Source organism: Rhinatrema bivittatum, chromosome 2 (assembly GCF_901001135.1).
Source record: "Rhinatrema bivittatum chromosome 2, aRhiBiv1.1, whole genome shotgun sequence".
Taxonomy (NCBI): Eukaryota; Metazoa; Chordata; class Amphibia; order Gymnophiona; family Rhinatrematidae; genus Rhinatrema; species Rhinatrema bivittatum.
In genome coordinates this window covers 384,208,609-384,221,371 of record NC_042616.1, presented here as the reverse complement: position 1 = coordinate 384,221,371, position 12,763 = coordinate 384,208,609, and positions in this window count along the sequence as shown.

Genomic DNA, 12,763 nt, shown 5'->3' with positions numbered 1-12,763 from the left:
TTGCATTACTTTTTATGCACTTTGGGACATTGCCCCAAAATCTGGGAATACTAATACTTTAGCTTCTATAAACAATATATCCTTTTTCTTAAACAAAAACAGAAAAAATTGTAATATTCAGTTCCTGTTTCACTCAAAAACAAGATCTATAAGCATGGTAGTCTTCCCCAAACAAATCTTCTCCAGTATGTCAAGTTCCTGGGTCAAACTGGGAGAAGGAGCAACTCTTTCAATCCCTGCAGGTAGCAGCTGCTCTCTCTCCCTAGAGCTGGCAAGATAATACATTTCAGTTATTGGTGGGGAAGTTTCTTTTGGAATTGGTCAAGCATCTTTTGAATAAATCAGCAGGCAGAGCAATTATAAGAACAGGAAAGTTAATAAATTGCAAAATCTTGATTTTCTTTAATTAAGGATGAATCTACCCACTGTAACTCCAATGTTTAGATTTATAAGGCATGAACCTGCTCTACAATAAAGGAAACATTTTTCTTTTTTTTACAGTTGGAAAACTTAGCATCCAGAAAGAGCAAATCAGAGGCAATATTACTAACTTTTGTTATAACCATCTGAAGACTATTCATTGTTTTCAACACATCAGTTAAATTAATATTTTTAGGAACATGTTGGTCTAGGCCAGCATTTCCCAACCGGTGTGCCGCGGCAGTCCTCAGTTACTCTTTCCCCTGTGACAGCTGGCCTACAGGATATCCTCCTGCCAGCAGGGGGATTCAGAGAGCAGCTATTATCTGCTACTGCTTTGGCTTTCCCCTCTGCTGGCTCTCCTCTGCAATTGAAATTGCACTGGGCCCGGTAGGCTGGCAAGTCCTGCTGGCCCCATGCAGTTCCCATTACAGAGGGAAACAGGCAGAGGAGAAAGAAGCATCACTAGGCAAGTGCTGCTGGAAGGGGGCAGCCGAATTTGATAAGAAGCTGGGGGTCTTGGGAGAGAGGGAAGGGAAAATGATGGGGTAGGGGACAGAGAGAGGGAAGGAAAAACAAAGTGCTGATGCCAAGGATGGGAGAGGGTAGGAAAGGAAAGGTGATGAAAGAGTGGTGGCATGAGAAAGTAGGAGAAAGAAGGGATAGAGATGATGTAGAGGGTGGAGGGAGCGAATAGGAAGTTGATGATGCCAGGAGGGTGGAGGAAGAGAGAAAGGAAGGGAAGGTGATGATGAAAGATTGTGGAGGAGGTGATAATACCAGGTGGTGAAGGGAGAGAAAAGGGAAGAGAAAGTGATGATGCAGGGGGGTAGAGAAAAAGGGAAGAGAAGTTGATGATGTTCAGGGATAGGGACGGAAAGAGAACAGAAGGTGATGATGCCAAGGGTGGTGGAGAGAAGATGAGGATTGCAGTGGAGTGAAGGGAGAGGGAAGAAAGGGGGAAAGATGATGGTGATGATGTGAGGAGTGGGAGATGGGGGAGAGGGAAGGGGGAAGAGAAATGGTGATGATGTGGGGGGAAGGGGGAATAGTGAAGAGAAGGTGATGATGCCAGGGATTGGGAGAGGAGAAGAAAGAAAAGAGAGAATGATGATGACAGAGAAATGGGGATAGGGAAGGTGATGGTGTGCCATGAGGAAGTGAGCCCAATGCCAGGTGTCCCATGATACAAGAAAGGTGGAGAACCACAGGTCTAGGCTATTGAAAACATGATAACTTGGCCACTTCCATTGGTCTTATGTTTTTCTGAGTTAATGCTCCGGTGCTGGTCACTGCTGTCAAAGTGTCCAGTTCATCGAGGGCTAAGAGCCTTTCAGGGCCCAGTACAGTAGTTGCAGCTCCAGAGTACATGCTGGAATATGCAGTGGGACTATGTGCACCTGAAGTAGGAAAAGTCCCTCTCTCTTTTGAAATCAGGCTAAGCAACGCCAACTCCTCTGGCAGCATTGAAGGCTTCTCATTGGTCATCACAAAAGGCTGCAGGGGTGGCGTAGGGTTACTGGAAATCAGCGACACCTCCAACAGAATTGGAGATGCCATAGAATGGCTTACTACCATGATAGTATCATTACCACCAGCAACCACAAAAGCATTCGTCAAACCTGAAGTTGTCTGTGGCAGAGGATTAAATGTGTAGTAAGTCTGGAGTATTCCTTTTTTTCTTCTCATAGCATGACAGCAAACCTTCAGGAGCAAGAAAAAAAAATCTTTGGCACTCAAGAGAGCAAGAGAGCATTCATACATGTGCTGCCATCTTGGATCCTGAATCCCCATCCCTAGGTTGTCTTGGTCTGTTTTTATCTGTATTGTATATAGTTGCAATAAGTTAAGATAGATAAATAACAGTACATTTGTCCCTTTGATTAACACATTTTGCTTACTAACAGGAACTGAGTTCATGTAAATTAGTAAATATTTTGGCTTGTCATAGGAGTCATATTTTATTACAAAACCTCTGTACTGAAAACATATTTATTGGTTTCTTGCTCTTTCTTTGTAAAGTGGAACCATAGTAATATGAATAAATAGCAAAATTGTTACCATGAGCTCCCCAAGAATTGCCCTTTTACACCAAGAATATAGTTTCAGAGCTTGATTTATATAAATTAACAAGTCAGGAAGACACTGAACTGGCCTAGATTTGAGGACTACATGATTATAAACTTCAGTGATAAAAGTCTTGTTTTGACCAGCATTTCTTTATTTATTGCATGTTTAAATAGCAGGTGCAAGCAAGTCATAATTCAAGACAGGTTACATGCTTGAGGCTACCAGGCAGCCTATGATATTTTCTATGCTGCAGGGACCCATTCTACAGGGTAGTTGCTGGTATCTTCTCTGTTTTGAAGCCAACCTGCACACATTTTACACCTGGAACTTCTGCTGCAGAGAATTCCATTCATAAATGGCCACAAATAGGCTTAACCACTAGTGAGTGGCTCACAAGGTAAGGTCAGATAGCTGTCTTTACCTGTCAGGTTTGAACATTATTCTTTAGTTTTCTTTTATTTGCTTTGGGACCAGGGATGGTTAAGAAGTCATCAGTTGATTTGACTCTATTTCAATTAAATCTTTCTATTCCGCCACCTTCAGTGGAAGCCAATCCATTCTCTTAGCTAGAATCAACTGAAGAATTTTCCTTCAAACACACTCGTTCATCCATTGGTAGCTCATTCTGCCACCTGGTGGACAAAATGAGAGCATTTCTTTCAGTACTGAACTGTACATCAGACAATATATAAGAAATGAAGTCTCACCTTGAAGATTTGAACAATAAATCCCTAACTGAAAATTGACTCATACATTGCTTTTACACTTTCAGATCATCCAAATGCACATTGTTAGTTCCTGAGTTTGAAAATTCAGCAAAAAATACCGTTGCATGAGAGATACATCTAATCCCAGAAGAGAGCATTTATTGCCCAGTTTCACCTTAAGAGAGGTAACCAATTGTACATGAAGGCCATTAATTCAAACCAGATGCTCTGCTATTTTCTGTGTGAGAGCGAGAGGATGGTTTCTTATTGGTTTATGGGTTTGAAGAACACCCGGTCACATCACTAAATTGTCTGTGGGACTTTTGATTTTCTATTTCTTCAGAAACAATTTTTGCATCCTAAGTATGCTTCATAAGTATTGTAGTCCTATATATTCATACAAGTATGACTGAAGATCCTGTTGTATTGCAGAGAAGACTAACAAGGTGATTTGAATTACATTATAGCTTGTTCTGATTATTTGAATAAATATGTGTGCAATAATTACAGATACAATCATAGATTCAAACCAGGTTGGAAGGATTTTGTGCAGTCATAGTTTGTAGAATTCCTGAGTAAAGTTGAAAGTGGTTCATTTTGCTGGCTACAATAAATCATGTGGATTTTCCACAGCTTTGAGTGTTACTGCAAAACAAAGAATGAAGAAGGAGTTACATTACATGTTCTTCAAGGGCCTACTTATCATCTTTATTTTCTACAACATATACTGTGCAGTAGTATCTGTTATGTTTTGCTAAAATTGCTGACACAGATTAATGGAGGGACTACTCTTTCTTGATGAAAAGAACAAATCATTATAAAACTGAAGATTTTTGTGTGAATCTGCAGGTAATTCATGGGAGGCAGTAGGCAATCTCCAAGTGGCTCCATGTAATCCGTGGAAGTAACACACAAATAAGAATTTAAAAATAAGGGGGGTGGATTATAAAACCCAATCAGTGATTTCATCCCTAAAACTATTTCTTAATATTTGCAAAGGCCAAATGCCAAGTTTTTTCAATTATTTGTCTCAGGAAGTGAGGCCGTCATAGCTCAAAACAAACCATCGCTGTATCTGGCAGAGGTTTCAATTTATAATCATAAATTCATTTTTTTGTTTCAAGCTGAGATTTTATATAATATTTTCTTGATGCATTCAAAAATATAGAGGTCGATTTTAAAAGCGTTGCTCGCAAAAAATGGTCCATAGATGCGAGTCTGTAGGCTATGTGTGAGCAATGCGGATTTTAAAATCTATGAATTACATGCGTGAGCAAAAAATGGGGCAGAAAAGGCACGAGGCATAGGTGGGGCATGGGTCTTTTAGGGCGGAGCCAACAGTTACGTGCATAGCTCTGTTTTTTTAAAGCTAGAGGCCGCAGCCCGCAGCACATTGTTAGCCACGTATATTTACTGCTGCTCCTGATAAGGAGCAAGTCTACAGAATTTGAGTTTTAGAGTTTACATGACAGGATGAGGGATCTGGGTTAACCGGAAAGCGTGTAGGATGAAGAACCAGAAGGGCCTGGTTGACCTTGAGATTGACTGGACAAACTGGTGGACTAATAGGAAAAACAGGGAATGTTTCTCACGTTAAAGCTGGCAAAGGCCTAAGGAAGGTACACAAAGTATGTTTGCTCTAGTAACTGCTTAAAATTAGAAGCAAGTATGCGCATGATTTAAAATTCCAGCATACTGTATTTCCGCGTGCTCGTGTTAAAATTAGCCTGATATAGTATGACTATAACCAAACTTATGGTTATAGGGGCTTGCCTCATTTGGGGAGTGAATGGGCTCACTGATCCTGGAGTGGGAGTCCTTTCGGGTTCCAGCAAAAATAAATCCTTACTGTAACTCCTAGAGACCCTCTGGCAGGATGTGCACAGAGGAGACTCCACTCAAAAAGCAAAAGCCTGATGAGGGAGGGTGGCCTCACCGGGGAGGGAAGACATCTTTACTGCTTGGTGCCTGCACTGAACTGATTCTAACTTAAATTAGAGGTGTGCATTTGTTTTTGACGAATTGGCGATCCGCAACGTATATCTCCCTATTCGTTGTATTCGTGGGGAAGCGAAACGTATCGTGACTCCCCACGAATATAATGTATCATCTGTTTCATAAGTTTGGCGGCGCGCACCTTTCTTCGCTGCCATTTGAAATCGGAGGACGCCATTTGGGTGTATACAGAGTCAAAAACCAGCCCTTTCCTGTGAGTCATCAGTGACCTTACAGCCCTGTCAGAGTGGGTTGGACAGGTTGGCAAGGATACCGGAATGCATCATATCAGCGATAACATTTTATGAAATGCACTGAATGCAGACAATCGCGTTGTCATTCAGTGCTCGGTGATGATTTTCCTGATGACCCAGAACTATACTTAGTTAAGCACGCAGCATGCCACGTACTTTCTTTGCAGGGGTGGTCTGGGGAGGTGGTCTCTGCGGAAGGTGGCTGCACTCAGAACTAGTCTGAGTTCAGAAATCTGTATTGAATTGCTAGCTAGGCTAGTTTCTTAAGAGAAAAATATATTTCTTTATTTTGCTGCAGTGCCAGCTAGCCCTGTTGGTTTTTTAAGCAGTTTATTTAGGTAATCTGAGACGGTCTCTCTGTGCCAGGGAGAGAAGCTGCTAGCAGTGCTATTTTGTTTAATTCACCCTCTGGGCTAGGCAAGGCACTGTGACATTGGGCAGTGGGTAGTTTAGCAGACTGAATTTTATTATTGGGACAGTCTGTGCAGTGAAATCCCCAGTCTGCCTCTTTTGTGCTTACAAGCAAGCTGTGTGTGTGCACACCACACACATTACATTAGTGCATAGCAAGGCACTGTGACAGTGGGCAGCCAGTAGGCCACTAGGCAGTGACATTAAATCTATAATGTCAAGGAAAGCTAGATGTGGTCTAGTGATTGGGACTGGCAGAGAAGGCACTTCAAAAGGCACTAGTGCCAGTCCCCCATTAAAATTAAAAAGGGACCTGTTGCAATCTAAACTCTTTGGATGGGCAGGCAGTTCTAACCAGAAAAAAATGAAATCTAAACAAGATGCATCGCCACCACCTGTTTCTGACCCTGTAGTTTTGGAGGTGAGGGAAAGGGAGGCTGAGTCATGCCAGACAAAATGTCGACACCCAAATGCAGCAGTGGGACAGATGTTTCGAATAAACGTTGACAATGTAGCGCAGGCACTGTTTGCTTCTGATTCAGATGAACAATCATCTTGTGTGGGATTCTCATCAGAAACGGAAGAAGTAATAGCTGACGAAGCTTTAGGAGGATCAGTTAGTCCTGTCTTAGCCTCCACTTCAGTGCAGCAGGGGAGTGATGAAACTGATGAGGAGGAAGAGCAGTCAGTGCAGGCAAAGAGGGTGACTGACGCCCCTGGCATTGCTTTTCAGGGTGCACCCACTACTTCAGCTCTAGTGCCAGCATCAACCCCCAAGGCTATAGAGAAGGGAGGATCACGAAAGACATCTGCGATCTGAAGCCACTTTAAAGTGACGGATGACCCGCGTTTTGCTCGGTGTAATTACTGTAGCAGGGCTATTAGCAGAGGCAAGCAAATGGGACATCTATCTAATTTTGGCAGGACGCATCATATGAAGAGGCAACACCCAACAAGAGTACTGCCACCTGGTGATGGTGGCAGTACCAGTCAGGGGCCCCTCCCAAGCAACGTAAAGTGGTTGGAAAGCAGCAGAGTCAGCCCACACCCTCATCCCCTTCTAGCAGTCAGGTGGCAGGCCAGCAACCCCCTGACATGTGGCAGAAGCGACAACCCACCGTGGAGGAAATGGGATGGAGTGCGGTAATGCTATCCCGGGGTAGGAGGCAGACAGCCTCAAAAGTTGTAACCAGGGGCATTGGAGAAATGATTGCCCTTGATGACCAGCCCTTGCAGTTAGTGGAGAATGTGGATTTCAAACGTTTTCTGAAGGTCGTAGTTCCAAACTACAAAGTCCCCTCCAGAACCACATTTAGCAGTCGCATCCAAGCGCATCCAAGCACTGCTACCTAAGGCAGAGGGGAGTGTGCATTTCACCTGCGATATCTGGACCGCCATGAATGCTGCACACTCTTACCTCTCTCTGACAGCACACTGGTGGGGTCTGACTGAGGCAGGGACAGGCAGCAGCTCTATTAGTGAACAAGTATCAGGGTAGAGGTGGGCTTTACTGCACACCCACCCGACGGACCATTCCTATACCGCAGCCAATATTCTAGCATGCATCAGACAGATGCTGGCTGTCTGGCAACTACACCGGCGAGACAGGAATCCTCATGCAAGGTTCTTTGTCACAGACAATGGTGCAAACATGGTTAAGGCAATAAACGACAGGCAGTTTAAGAACATCCGGTGTTTTGCACACACTCTGCAGCTGGTAATGAAGTCAGCTCTGGGGTTGGATTCCAATGACCAAGAGAATGAATACCTGCATAGGTTAATACAGAAGTGCAGGAATATAACAGTGCACTTCCACAGAAGTGTGAAGGAGGGGCAGGTTCTCCGACAAAAGCAGACTGATTTGGAGATGCCTCACAAGGAGAGGTTAGTGGAGCTGCAGACACCCTTTCATGAACTTTCTGGTACAATGGACATAGGTGTGCAGAATCCCCTAGGGCATCATGATTGGTTAGTCATGAGTCAGCTGGTAAAAATCCTGCAGCCCTTTAAGGATGTCATGGAGGAGCTGAGTTCCAGAAGTGCCACCTTGGTTGACATCATCCCTATAGTTAATTTCCTGGATGAAAATTTGGAGTCCTTTAAACAGGAAGAGGGAATAACAGTTGAGGTGCTGCATTGTCTGGACATTTTTAGGCAGCAGGTGGAAGAGAGATTAAGGCCTTTAACAGAACAGAACACATACATGCTCGCCACAGTCTGTGATCCCCGTGTGAAAGAGAAACTCGTCCTACAGTATGATTGTCTCTTATTGGTGAAGGACCTGCTGCTATCAAAAGTCCGTGAACAGGAGCAGCATGTGTAGAGACAGATTAGGCGTGAAGCAGAGGAGGAAACAGCGGGCACTTTAGAGAGTTGTGGTAGCCCAAGCTGGAGCAGCACTCTGCCAGTGACAGCTAGTACCTCCTCCTCCTCCTCTACTTCAGAACACCAAAGGCATGTTGCCCATAAAGATTCATCTGTTGTGCTACGGACTAGAGAGAAAGCAGCTGGCATGAGTGACTCTCAGCCCACCCAAGCAAAGGACACATCAGCACAGCAGTCAGTGACACGGTATCTCTCAGAGCCGACAGAGAGCATGCAGACAGATCCGCTGGCATATTTGGCACATAAGTCCACTGTCTGGCCACACCTAGCCAAAGTGGCTCAGCGATATCTGTCATGTACACCAACCAGTGTGCCCAGTGAATGTGTATTTTCAATGACAGGGGATATCATGAGCCCTCACTGCTCAAGGCTGGCACCAGAGTTGATGGAATTGCTAGTGTTTTTGAAAGTAAACCTGCCTTTGCTTGGGTTTCCAAATTTTCCCTGTGAATGGCAAGAGGAATAAAAGCAATTGAAAGCCTTGCAGCAGCTCCAACTGCCTACTGTGATCCAGATAATATAAGCACTGCAGCACATGTACCTGACCTGAAATGCTGTGCCTGTCCGTCTACTGTCCAGGCCTTATGTCCCTACAAGCGTTTGACCTCAATTGCTGTGCCTGTACGTCCAGGCCTTATGTCCCTAGGTAGGCTTGACCTTTGTCTTCGAATGCTGTGCCTGTCCATCCAGGCCTTATGTCCCTAGGTGGGATTGACCTCTGTCCTCGACTGCTGTGCCTGTCCGTCCAGGCCTTATGTCCCTACATGAGCTTGACCTCTGTACTCGAATGCTGTGCCTGTCCATCCAGGCATTATGTCCCTACGTGGGCTTGACCTCTGTCCTCAAATGCTGTGCCTGTCCATCTAGGCCTTATGTTTCTATGTGGGATTGACCTCTGTCCTTGACTGCTGTACATGTTTGTCCAGGCCTTATGTCCCTACAAGGGTTTGATCTCGATTGCTGTGCCTGTCCGTCCAGGCCTTATGTCCCTATGTGGGCTTGACCTCTATCCTTGATTACCGTGCCTTTCTGTCCAAACCTTATGTCCCTAGGTGGGATTGACCTCTGTCCTCGAATGCTGTGCCTGTCCATCCAGGCATTATGTCCCTACGTGGGCTTGACTTCTGTCCTCGATTGCTGTGCCTGTTCATCCAGGCCTTATGTCCCTACGTGGGATTGACCTCTGTCCTCAATTGCTGTGCCAGTCCGTCCATGCCTTATGTCCCTTGGTGGGAGTGACCTTTGTCCTCGACTGCTGTGCCTGACCATCTAGGCTTTATGTCCCTACAAGGGTTTGACTTAGATTGTAAGCCCTCTGGGGATAGGGAAATACCTACAGTACCTGTATGTAATCCACTTTGAAGTGCTTAAAAAGTGTGAAAAGCGGAATATAAATAAATAAATAAATAAATAAATAAATAAATAAATAAATTGCTGTGCCTGTCCGTCCAGGCCTTATGTCTCTATAAGGGTTTGACCTCAATTGCTGTGCCGGTCCATCCAGGCCTTATGTCCCTACGTGGCCTTGTCCTCTGTCCTTGATTGCTGTGCCTGTCTGTCCAGGCCTTATGTCCCTAGGTGGGATTGACCTATGTCCTCGACTGCTGTGCCTGTACATCCAGGCCTTATGTCCCTAGGAGGCATTGACTTCTGTCCTCAAATGCTGTGCCTGTCCATCCAGGCCGTACGACCCTACAAGGGCCTGACCTGAAACGCTGTGCCTATCCGTTCACTGTCAAGGCCGTACGTCCCTACAAGGGCCTGACCTCAAACGCGGTGCCTGTCCATTCACTGTCCAGGCCATACATCCCTACAAGGGCCTGACCTGAAACGCTATGCCTGTCCGTCCACTGTCCAGGCCGTACATCCCTACAAGGACCTGACCTGAAACGCTTTACCTGTCTGTCCACTGTCGGGGCCGTACGTCCCTACAAGTGCCTTACCTGAAACACTGTGCCTGTCCGTCCACTGTCCAGGCCTTATATCCCTACAAGGGCCTGACCTCTAATGCTGTGCCTGTCCGTCCACATTTGGAATGTAAGAACATAAAAAGCTGACTTAAGATGTTTGGAGCCTGCATATTTCATATGCTCAATATTTTTCATGACCTTGCCAACAGTAATGTTTCTAGTACTATTGAAAACTGGTGGTAGTTGCACTCTAGTTTATCCTCTGTGTTCCCATTTTTTACAGAGGCACTATGTAAACCACAAAGTCAACATAGTTTGATATTGTAGATTTTGACTTGAATAGCAGTTTTGTTATTTCTGAGAGCTCTCCATGTTCCTTTGTCTTCAGTTGAAGTGTATAAGTACAGTTAATAGCTTCTGGGTATTCAAAAATAATTTCCAGCTCAGTTCTTGCTTCATAAATGGCAGTCTCTATTGCTCTAAAAGCATCCTCTGTTGAATTATCTTTCAGAAATGAAAAAGATGCCATTTTCTTCTGGCAGTGAACCAGTTCAGGAAAAAGTGACAGGTAAAACCACAACATACCTGCACAAAGGAAATTCTCAAATGCTCTGCCTGTCCGTCCAGGCTTTATGTCCCTAAGAGTGTTTGACCTGTGTCCTCGAATGCTGTGCCTGTCCGTCCAGGCCTTATGTCCCTACAAGGGTTTGACCTTGATTGCTGTGCCTGTTCATCCAGGCCTTATGTCCCTACGTGGGCTTGACCTCTGTCTTTGATTGCTGTGCCTGTCCGTCCAGGAATTATGTCCCTAGATGGGATTGACATCTGTCCTCGAATGCTGTGCCTGTCCATCCAGGCCGTACGTCCCTACAAGGGCCTGACCTGAAATGCTGTGCCATACGTCCAGGCCATACGTCCATACAAGGGCCTGACCTCAAATGCTGAGCCTGTCCGTCCACTGTCCCGGCCATATGTCCCTACAAGGGCCTGACCTGAAACTCTGTGCCTGTCCATCCACTGTCCAGGCCTTATGTCCCTATAAGGGCCTGACCTGAAATGCTATGCCTGTCCCTCCACTGTCTAGGCCATATGTCCCTACAAGGGCCTGACCTGAAATGCTGTGCCTGTTCGTCCACTGTCCAGGCCATACTTCCCTACAAGGGTCTGACCTGAAATGCTGTGCCTATCCCTCCACTGTCTAGGCCACACATCCCTACAAGGGCCTAACCTCTAATGCTGTGCCTGTTCGTCCACATTTGGAATGTAAGAACATAAAAAGCTGACTTAAGATGTTTGGAGCTTACATATTTCATTTGCTCAATATTTTTCATGACCTTGCCAACAGTAATGTTTCTAGTACTATTGAAAACTTGTGGTAGTTGCACTCTGTTTCATCATCTGTGTTCCCATTGTTTACAGAGTCACTGTGTAAACACAAAGTCTGCCACAAATGGCAGTCTCTATTGCTCTAAAAGCATCCTCTTCTGGCAGTGAACCAGTTCAGGAAGAAGTGACAGGTCAAACCACAACATACCTGCACAAAGGAAATCCTCGAATGCTGTGCCTGTCCGTCAAGGTCTTATCTCCCCAAGAGTGTTTGAACTGTGTCCTCGCATGCTGTGCCTGTCTGTCCAGGCCTTATGTCCCTACAAGGGTTTGACCTCAATTGCTTTGCCTGTTCATCTAGGCCTTCTGTCCCTAGGTGGGTTTGACCTCTGTCCTCGACTGCTGTGTCTGTTCATCCAGGCCTTATGTCCCTACAAGAGTTTGACCTCGATTGCTGTGCCTGTTCGTCCAGGCCTTATGTCCCTAGGTGGGATTGACCTCTGTCCTCGACTGCTGTGCCTGTCCGTCCAGGCCTTATGTCCCTACAAGGTTTTGACCTCGATTGCTGTGCCTGTCTGTCCAAGCCTTATGTCCCTACAAGCGTTTGACCTCGATTGCTGTGCCTGTTCATCCAGGCCTTATGTCCCTACAAGCGTTTGACCTCGATTGATGTGCCTGTTTCTCCAGGCCTTATGTCCCTAGGTGGGATTGACCTCTGTCCTCAACTGCTGCGCCTGTCCGTCCAGGACTTATGTCCCGATGCGGGCTTGACCTCTGTCCTCGAATGCTGTGTGCCTGTCCATCCAGGCCTTATGTCCCTACAAGTGTTTGACCTCAACCGCTGTGCCTGTCCGTCCAGGAATTATGTCCCTACGTGGGCTTGACCTCTGTCCTCGAATGCTGTGCCTGTCCGTCCTGGTCTTATGTCCCTAGGTGGGATTGACCTCTGTCCTCGACTGCTGTGCCTGTTCATCCAGGCCTTATGTCCCTTCAAGGGTTTGACCTTGATTGCTTTGCCTGTTCATCCAGGCCTTATGTCCCTAGGTGGGCCTGACTTCTGTCCTTGACTGCTGTGCCTGTTAGTCCAGGCCGTATGTCCCTATGTGGGCTTGACCTCTGTCCTTGATTGCTGTGCCTGTTCATCCAGGCCTTATGTCCCTATAAGGGTTTGACCTCAATTTCTGTGCCTGTCCGTCCAGGCCTTATGTCCCTACGTAGGCTTAACCTCTATCCTCGAATGCTGTGCCTGTCCGTCCAGGCCTTATGTCCCTACGTGGACTTGATC